General features: G+C 42.6%; 1 long non-coding RNA gene across 1 annotated transcript; it reads left to right on the plus strand.

Annotated features, from left to right (window-relative positions):
• Positions 1-3,199: 3,199 nt before the first annotated feature.
• LOC116894652 lies at positions 3,200-6,128 on the plus strand. Its single transcript, XR_004387033.1, has 4 exons — positions 3,200-3,232; positions 3,761-3,825; positions 5,347-5,782; positions 5,997-6,128. It is a non-coding gene; the product is annotated as an uncharacterized LOC116894652 (long non-coding RNA).
• The last annotated feature ends 4,623 nt before the right edge of the window (positions 6,129-10,751 follow it).

Below are 10,751 nucleotides of genomic sequence, written 5' to 3' on the forward strand. Positions count from 1 at the left end.
AAATAATTCAAATGGATTAGAGGATTCAAGATAAGACTAGAACATACAAAAATCTAGCAGAAAATAAAACATGGCAAAAGCTATAGGGCAACGATTTATTTTTCGATTTTCATCTCAAGAGTACAAACAAACAAAAGCAAAAATAGACAAATATGATGGCATCGGAAATTGAAATTTTTATGAAACAAAGGAATCAGCAGAGAAAAGAGTCTGCCTCTTGCCAGGGAATATAGGCAAGGCCATAAATCAGATAATGGGCTTAGTTTCCAAAGTTCTAAGTCACTGGGGGAAGACCAGAATCCAAAAAGTGCATGCAGGATACTGCTACAACCCTCAGCTTCCTCCTAGAACTTGAAGATGATAGCTTATCTCCGAGGACACCATACACTTCAGACAGGGTTTGGTGGCCTGGGACAAGAGGCAGACTGGAAGCATCCTCCTGAAGACTAGTCATCTTAGCATCTCAAGATACAAGCTTCCCAGGGAGAGAAGCAAAGGCATGGTGGCAGAGGCTGCAAACAGCAACAATGACCATCCCACCAACGTCCCCTCCAACCCTGCAATAGTGACACTCTTACTCATTAGCATGCTGAACCCAGGATACTGAATAATGCAGCTAGGTAGAGGGCAGCATGTCAACAAGATGTATTCACTTCCAGGACTTCAGCAACACAGTGTGTGACAGCTACGACACAAAGTCAACGCATGTCTAGCTGCAGATGGAGGGACAAGAGCTGGTAGTAACATTGTTGTGACATGCTTTGGGACAGGGAAGACTTTATCTGTGCTTGTGGAGGTAGAACTGAGATTATCGAACTTAGTGCAATCATTCAGACCCAACAGTCCTTACACTCTGTACTCACATGGAAAAGAATTGACTTCAAACACAGGAAGTGGAGGGTTATCAAACATAGGGTGTGGGGCAGTGGGAGGCTAGAGTAAAAGGGAACAGCACAGCTTCGGCACTGTACTGGTTGATTTTATATGTCAACTTGACACAAGCTGGAGTTATCACAGAGAAAGGAGCCTCCCTTGAGGAAATGCCTCCATGAGATCCAGCTGTAAGCCGTTTTCTCAATTAGTGATCAAGGGAGGAAGAGCCCACCCATTGTGGGTGGTGCCATCTCTGGGCTGGTGGTCTTGGGTTCTATAAGAAAGCAAGTTGAGCAAGCCAGGGGAAGAAGCTTGTAAGAACATTCCTCCATGGCCTCTGTATCAGCTCCTGCTTCCTGACCTGCTTGAGTTCCAGTCCTGACTTCTTTGGTGATGAACAGCAATGTGGAAATGTAAGCTGAGTAAATCCTTTCCTCCCCAACTTGCTTCTTAGTCATAATGTTTTTTGCAGGAATAGAAACCCTGACTAAGACTGGCACAAAGAGGGATAATGTAAAACTTAAATATATTTTATGTATATTTCCCAGCATAATGGATATAGAAATTATACAGTATGGTATATTTCAAAATTGCTGAGAGAAATTTCAAATGTCCTCATCATAAAAGCACAAGTACTCAAGGCGATGAATAATTGAATTACCTGGATGAAACTGTTTTTCTTTCAACTTGTAATTCATGGTACTATTTTGACTTCATAAGTAGAGGTAATTTTGGGCATTTAGTTCATCATTTCAAAATATTTTAAATTTGTGAAGAAATGGCACATCAAAAAGATATAACTTGTTTTGGAGATTTAACTTAGCAACAAGAAAACATTTTATGAAATTATGAAATTAATTCAATCTTTATAAGCAAGTCCTGGTGCTGAAGAGGTGGCTCAGAAGTAAGAGGTGCTGGCTGCTCTTCCGGAAGACATGATGGTTTGAATCTTTCACTTTTAAATGCTTCTGGTAAACTTACTGGCCAAGGAATTGATGAACAGTTTTGAGACAGTTACCAGCCTGTGACTGAAGAAAGCAAAGGTACATTTTTTTTGTGACGATAGTAAGTGGGACATTTTCACCCAATTGAACAAAATCATGACTATTTTTTCTATTTCCTACTTGTTTGCCAAAGGAAGCACTGACCTGCTGTCAGTACACAGAAGGCTCCATCCTCTGTTCTAAATCACCAGGTAAAGATTTGTGTGTGTGTGTGTGTGTGTGTGTGTGTGTGTGTGTGTGTGTGTGTGTGTGAGACTCCTCCCAGCCTCAGAAGGCATCAACCTTGGTCCCAGCCTTCAACCTCAAAGCCACAGGATACCAAATAAATGTCCAAGCTCCCAGGCCATGGACGGCCATCTGTGCAATTTGTGAAGCTAGATAGAATTAAATCCTGGGCACAAATCAGGGCTTGGTATGGAGTCTGGGGACAAGTGGGTCATGTGGGAGTGAACTCAGAAGCTAGGAAGCACAGTAGAGGGTCTAGGGGTAAAGAAATGAGACAGGACACAGTTGTCACAGTGCCATGGTCACTGGCATTAGCTCCTAACACTCAAGATTTGTTCATGCCAGAAGCTGAGGAATGGACCAATAAGCCTCAGAATGGCCACCACCACAGGTCAGGGGAACTGGAACTTTCTACCTACTCCTACCAGTTAACTTCACTCAGTTTTTCTCTCCAAGAGTCAAAACTTATCCTGGAAACAATATAATAACTGCACAATAATAGTTCCTGATTAATGCTTGACTTGCAAAGAAAGTTTGAAGAAATTATTAGAAAAATGAATTAGAGTCAACATTGGGACCCCAAGAAAGGAAAAAGTTATTAAGTTAGGAAATGTTTTACATAACACTGAGAGTGGTTCCTGGATAAGGAAGTATAGAATATATAAAATTATATACTAGTAAACTAAGTCAAAATGCTGGGACTCTTATGAGAGTCATTGTGTGCAAGGAACAGAAAGTTAGTGGGACTGCCAAGTTAGGGGTTAACTTGATTCTTTCTAGAAGCTTGGCCCATGCCATTTATCATTAGAGCTTCACAGGAAAATGCAAGTAATTGACCTAGGAGCTCTGAGCTCTGAAGTATAATAAGTCAAAAGTTAAAGTTTAAATAATGATAAGTTTGTGATTATTATTATTATTTTGGCCACAGGCCTGGGAATAGGGGAAGCTTGAAACTTTGAGGAACAATTGTAATTCTTAATTTTTTGTGGGCTATGGTTATTCTTTTGACTTTGATGTGACAATGATTATACAATGTCTTATCTACCTGCTTTTAGATTGTCAATAAAAGACTGGGGCAAAAGAAAGGCTGGAGAGCAAATGAGAGAGTGAATGAGAGAGCAAATGTGAAAGTGAGTGATGGAGAGAACGAGGGAACAAATGAGGCAGCGAGTGGGGACATGAGAAGAACATGTGAAGAGTGAGTGAAGAGAGAATGTGAGGTGTGTATGAAGACTATGTGTGTGAGTGAAAGGAGAGTACATGTGATGTGTGTGAGGTGTGTATGAAGACTATGTGTGTGAGTGAAAGGAGAGTACATGTGATGTGTGTGAGGTGTGTATGAAGAGTGTGTGTGAGAATGAAAGGGTAATGAGGTGTGCATGAGTGTGGGAGTTTGAGAAAAGGAAAGCACAATGGAGAAAAGCAGAGTTCGAGAGAGAATGCAGAGTGCAGAGTGTATGCAGCCTCAAGCTGAGGAGAGAAAGAGAGAGAGAGAGAGAGAGAGAGAGAGGGAGAGAGAGAGAGAGAGAGAGAGAGAGAGAGAGAGAGAGAGAGAGAGAGAGAGAGAAACTTTAAGCCTTGAAATTGCCTGTCAGTTTGTACCCCAAGAGTAGTCTGTGTATATTTATTATGCGCCTTCCACACGTCCCTGCTTCCAGTTGAGAACTCTGCTGTGTCGAGGATGGACCCCAGCAATGCTGGAAGATGCAGCAGCCTACAATTGGTATTTTTCCAACTGTTCATTTTATTTTCCTTTTATTTTGTCTCCCAATGATCTTTTGATATTATTTTATTCCTTGTAACTTTCCCTGTGACTGTGTTAGGCTAACTTACCTCTCAAGTCACCTTCATGATTGGATTACTCTCTCAATAGCAAAGGTAATTTTGTTGCTATTGTCGATGATGATGGTGGTGGTGGTGGTGGTGATGATGATGATAATGATGATGATGGTGATTTTTGTGTATTGATTGTATGTTCATGGATGTCTACATGCATTTTCATGTATCACAACATGCATGTTTCAGTCATAGGAAAATTTACCACAGTAGGCTATCTCCTTCTCTTAAATGGATATCAACCATGATCTTCTTGTCAGTCACCTTCTCCTTTGATCTGACCCCTTTCCTAGGCCTGGGTGGGAGAAGAGGCCACGTGTCCCCAGAGGCAATGCATTCATTTACCAAGATGATTTATACATGTAATAAGTTTAAACTAACAGAAAAGGGGAAAGTTGAGAAATGTGGGTGACAGTTTGCGAGTCACCAAAGGGAAACATTTATGTGTCCTGCCACTGTTGGGCTGAGTGGATCTGTCTGACCTTCAGTCAGTGGGAATGAGTCTTCAGGCTGAAATTACCAAATACATATAATACTTCTTCTACAACAATTCTCAATGATAATGACCTGCTAATAAGTGCATAGGCCTTGTTTGGCACTGAAATATTAACATTAAACATGTAGGTGCACATATATGTGCATCTATTTAACTATGGTTTTATTTATTTATTTAATATATGTGAGTACACTGTCACTGTCTTCAGACACCCTAGAAAGGGACATCAGATCTCATTACCGATGGTCATGAGCTACTATGTGGTTGCTGGGAATTTAACTCAGGACCTCTGGAAGAGCAGTCTCTCCAGCCCTGATTGTTTTAAAGGAAAAAAGAAAGAAAGCAAACAAAGAAACAAACAATTCCACCTGTGAGCACTGAGTGCACCTGATTCTTTCACATACATCCAGAGCTAGTTTGTTCCTGCTCCATGCCAGCAAGTGTGTTGGAGTCCAAGAGTCCTTTGAAAAACAGTAATGATAGAGCACTCATAAACAGTCAACATTCCAGGGCTCTTGCTTTTTATTTATGAGTGTGGAGTTTGTTCTCCCAGCCCCCGCCTTCATTTCCTCAAAGCTCTTACATTTATGGAACAGGTTCGGTAGCAGGTATTTCAGACCATCACGTCTCACATGCTCAGCCCTTTATCTCTCTCTCTCAGTGGATGTATGTGTTTCCTGCAAGGCCACTTGAATCATGAACAACTGAGTTAGGATGAGTCTGTGAATTGATTTCACTGATGAGCAAACACAGGTCAAATGCTTGGGAGTTGAACTCATTCTAAAACAATGTTGTGACAGGTCCCAATGTCAGACAGAAGTGTGTTAATCACACAACTACCCGGAGATACGTGAGGAGAGGGGGTTGGGGGGAGCCTTGTTAATGACATCTTCAGACTGCATCCCTCCCCAGGTTCTCACCAGAATTTATGGCTCAAGAAGGAAACTGCTTCACATTATTGAGGTTATGTCCGAGTCTGCCCTTTCTCATGCCTGACACCTCAGAATGGTGGAGGAGACAGACGGGATCCAGCATCCCGGACTTGTCAAAACCACTTTTCTCATCAGTAACCCTGCTGGCTCAGCCAAGGTATGTGCATGCCTTGCTGCAGTGAGGACTGATTAAGTAGTTCTCCACACTTGACTTTCTTATGATTTAAACAGAAACATGCCTCCTCCCTGCTCCTGAGGGTTTCTAAGTCCCTATAGGGTGAGCCATGTTGCCTTGAAGTAGACCAGTAGCCACAAGAAAGCCTATCCTGGATACTGGGCTATAATCATCACAGCCTGGACTTCTGATAACAGATTTCTTCGACTCAGCACTCTGCATCCACAGAAATATTGATTTTGTGAGTAACAGTAATTCCCTCATATTTACAGTGAAATTGTCTTATTTCCTCAGACATCAGTTCAACGTGCCAAATGTCCCGACTTCCATTCTCCTTCAATGCCCTTCCTACCACTGAACACTGAGTTCTATGCTCATGGCTCATGCTGTGGGGACCTCATCTTAGGTTGGCCACAGCTATTAGACTGCAGTATATCTGCATACTTTTCTTCTAGCCACAGATGGACATACCCTTCTCACAAGTGCTCTTTCAAAGGTCAAGTGATGTAGGAAACCAGCCTACCACACTTTGGAACTGATGAGAACAGCACCTGTAGAGACAACAGCATGCTATCAAGGCTTCCTGTGAGTTGTTTCGTATCTAAGTGCAGGTCAGAACACCATAAAACCCACTCGGACACCCAAGGAAACCAGTCCTATCTCCTGGTTAATATAGAAATTTCCTACTTTTAGGTTTCCTAGGACATAGATGCAACTGTGTGTTCAAGTAAAGAATTAACTCACATGAATTGTCTACCAAACTCACAGATGGATTTGGATCATCTTAGAACATGGCTTAGAAGGACTAGGATCAGAAATGATGTTATAACTTCCCAGACTCCTATCTGCTTTTTAAATTCTGAGTACTATATGCAACATTTTCTGCAGGGGAACAGTAGAATCACCGTCTCTCTCCCCCAAGGCTGTCCTAGTTCCCATGCAGACTGAAGAGAAGTGAGAAAGACTGTATCTGTGTTCATGATCAGCATCTGAGTAGCCCTGTTCTTTATTTAAATAACTAGGTGTGAGTGAGAACACTGATCATGGGGCTTGCCTGAGAATCAATTAGGACCAGAATGGAGACTAACCACTTAGTATTGTTTCTGTGTGAGTGCTTAACACCATTTGAGTCAGACTGTACCACCTTCCAGAGGAAGTCCAGCTTCAAAGACCCAGCAGGGAATGCAGGCACATCAGAAGAAAGGCATCTGCTGCTTCCACTCACCGGGTCTGGTCCCCAAATGGTCATAAATTATAATTGTTTCCTCTTTGGAGCACGCTCTGTGTCCTGGCTCTGTGCTACACCATCTTGGAATAAAGGCAGGCCCCTCTTCCCTCATGATACAGCCATCTCTGCATCAAAACTGCTAAGCCAAACATATGAGCACCATGTTGTGCTCTGATCATGGGGTTTGAGCACAAGTTCTTGAGTGTTCTTGAAATTTACCAGGATGGTGACCTTGTGGAGCCGACCTGCACTCAGAAATTATTGCCAAACATGAAATGATAGTAGATGTGTTTATGAAGTCCGACATGTTTTCCACATCCTGCCTCTCTCTCTCTGCAATCCAGAAAAAAAAGCCAATCACTGGAAAACTATGGAGAAGAAGGCTCTTCCTGGTTGATCACAGAACCTAGAGAGCCATATGGTACTACTTCAGGTAATGAGCACTGACAGGCCTTGGGACAGCAGCCATAAAGTCTCTCAGAAGAAACAGCCATTATAACTATGGTGGAGAAACGGAGGTGATTATTAGAGTGGAAGGACACTCCTGTGGAGACTACCCAGGCTTTAGGAACTAAGTTTTGAGAATGGCTGAAGCTTCCAGCAGAGACATACCTAGAGCTCAACATGGGGTACCAACTTCTCCATACTGGTCATTTTCCAACACCAGCTGGACTGCTCTTGTCTTTTGTGTGCAACAACATGAAGGTTAAGTGCTGTATGACCAGTGACTCTGAAAGTTGTTTCCTTTCCAACTCTTCAGACTAGGTAGGTGTACTGGCTGGTTTGGTGTGTCAACTTGACACAAGCTGGAGTTATCACAGAGAAAGGAGCCTTCCTTGAGAAGATGCCTCCATGAGACCCAGCTGTAAGGCATTTTCCTAATTGGTGATCAAGGGGGGAGGACCCAGCCCATTGTGGGTGGTGCCATCCCTGGGCTGGTGGTCTTGGGTTCTATAAGAAAGCAAGCTGAGCAAGCCAGGGACAGCAAGCCAGTAAGTAACATCCCTCCATGGCCTCTGTATCAGCTCCTATTTCCTGACTTGCTTGAGTTCCAGTCCTGACTTCCTTTGGTGATGAACAGCAATGTGGAAGTGTAATCTGAATAAATCTTTTCTTCTCCAACTTGCTTCTTGGTTGTGATGTTTCTGTAGGACTACAAACCCTGACTAAGACAGTAGGAAACTTGGACTATAGACTACCTATGGGACTCTCCATCTCTACACATAGACTTTGCTGGTGTCAGGAAGCATTGGCACATGTCTTGCTAGTACTGGGTGACCTTCAGACCCCACCTTGACTTGGGATTATGGTCATCTGGGTTCTCTGTGTCGTACAATGAGGTCATGGCTAAGGTGCCTCCCACTGCTCATTATGAGACAGCTTTCTGCAGGGTTTCCCATACACTACAGTCCCAAACGTTATGAATAAAATGAGTTTGAGGAAGAAAAAGTGTACCTCTAATATTATTATTATCTTATGCTCTGAAAAAAATACACCTGACAAGATACCCGAAAATACAGCTAAAAGTGGAGATGCAAAAGCATCATGTAGGCAATTAAATTCTTCCATGTCCACGCTGTGATTTATCCTCAGGTGGGAAACCACAGGACAAGATTTGTTTTAGCTGTGCCTCTTTGCAAATGCGTGAGACAACCACAGGTTTACTGTCACATTATGAGGTGGCATTACTGTATCCCAGATAACTAACAGAACTTTCCACATAGGCAATATTTTTAGTTGGCAAGCCTTCATTTTTGAAGAGCACACCAATTGGTTATCCAATACCACATAGTCATTCTTGAAAACAAATAGCAACTACATTATACAGATTGTATATTTAGAAACATATAATAATAATAATTAATGAAAAGAGACCATGAATTTGAAAGAGAGCAAGAAGAAATAATGACATGGTTTGAAAAAAGGCAGGAAAGAAAGAAATAATATAACTGCATTATAATACCAGAAGAAAAAAAAGAACTTAAAAAAACCCTGGACATATTCAATGCAGGATGCCTTTGCTTCCAAAACTGGCATCCACTGAAGTGAGGGCCCAGTTATCAATGTTTACCTTTAACCCTGACAACTGAAAGAGAGTTGCATTGCTTTTCCCCAGCCTGTCCCAGCCAGGCGCCCTTTCTTAAAGCTCTCTCCATGGCTTCCAACTCTCAATAACACCTTCTTTGTCTTTGATTATTATCATTACACACATGCATGTATATGTATATATATGTGATTATGTGTGTGTGCACAAATACATATCAATGCCACCTGCTTAGTTGTGTACTGTTGTTCGTGCACTCCAGACTTCAGCACTCTATTGACATTCTGCCTCTTCTCTCATGGCGTCACTCTGTTCCTTATTACACACACGCACGCACGCACATGAAAATAAATGTCTAAAAATAAAAAGAGGCCCAACAGCAGTCCTCAACATCTGAAGAATTTCTGGAATGGGAGACATTTTACCTGGGCCAAGTAGACCTTCTGATTCCTTTGCCTGGATTTGTTGATGGCTGAGAACATAGAGAAGAGGAAGAAATTACTACAACCTGTGACTGTTGAGATGCTACAATACACAGAAGCCACCAGCATGTCTTAATGCTACATTGCAGTCTTAGCTTTGGCTCAGCATTGGGCTCCATGGAATGTGCCCCACTGATCGTGAGATGTATTCCCAGCCCTCCTTAACAGGTATGTTTATGCCTGCACAAGTCTGCCAACATAAGCACCTCAGGCACTCAACAATCCTCACACAAATGTACAGCAGGGTCACGTGCCTGTGTGACATCTATTTATATTCCTCTCACCCAGCTGCCTTTGGATGCTTACTTTTCAAAGCGATACTCTTATGAATTTTAGTCTAATTTCTCTCTCGGGAAAGATGTTGCAAAGTCTTAAGATTCAGACTGGTAACAATCCATGTGCCCAGCCTGCAGCTTCAAAGCTTTATGCAAAATGAAGTAACTGCTTGATTTGGTTGTGGCATGTGTCTTGTGTGGATGGTTTGAATACCTCTGCCTCTAGAGAGCCAACCTCAGGCAACTTCACATAAGAGGTGTGTATGACTGGCCTGCAGGACCCAGCAGGCGTCAGATGTATATGACAGCTAAGACACTCTTTCTTCAGACTTCAAAGCTCTCCACAAGAAAGTGCCTCCTAGAGCCTAGGAGAGACTTGTTTTGTCTTAGTGGGGACTCACATATAAACATGTTCCAAACATTTAAGTATTATTGGACTAATATTTCAGCTTCCTCTGGCTAAACCTCCTTCCAAAAATGTGCACCCCAGAGTTTTCGGATTGGAGTGGCTTTGATCCACTGGGACGTGAGTGCTGAGTGTCTTTGACACTCTTTCTGATAAGCATTTTCTATAAAGCTACTCTGGCGGTATCACTCCAGCCTGGTGTCTGAAGCCATTCACGTCATCTTTAAGCCACACTTAGCTCTCCTCACAGAAGTGGGCCTCGTCAGGACCAATTACATACACAATGCAAATAAATGAGACAGGAGCAGTGAAGACGGATTCACTTTTAATCTTTATTCCATTCCACTACAAGAGCTGTGTTTGCAGTGAAATACTGCAGAAAGACTGATGTGAAGGGAGAGGCAGATGTGGTGGAGGCCTACCTTGTCTGCTTGAGGACTGAGGAGTCATGGTGACTGATCCTACACCTCAGCCTGTGCGCCTGCTGAGGCTTTGTTATAGAAATTTTCCTGTCAGGCTGACAGTGGGCACAGTGAAGTTCAGATGCTCTATTCCTGGTCATCCCAACATCTCTTGAGATAGGAATTCTGTAGTCAACTTTGTCCAGAGACACAATAACAAGCTTGCTAAGGTATACAAGTCTGTACTAACACACTACAGTGATGCTTTCTATATAGACTACCTCACACTCAAAAGCTCTCTCTCTCTCTCTCTCTCTCTCTCTCTCTCTCTCTCTCTCTGTGTGTGTGTGTGTGTGTGTGTGTGTGTGTGTGTG

The sequence above is a fragment of the Rattus rattus genome, chromosome 2 (genome assembly GCF_011064425.1).
Source record: "Rattus rattus isolate New Zealand chromosome 2, Rrattus_CSIRO_v1, whole genome shotgun sequence".
In the NCBI taxonomy this organism is placed as follows: Eukaryota; Metazoa; Chordata; class Mammalia; order Rodentia; family Muridae; genus Rattus; species Rattus rattus.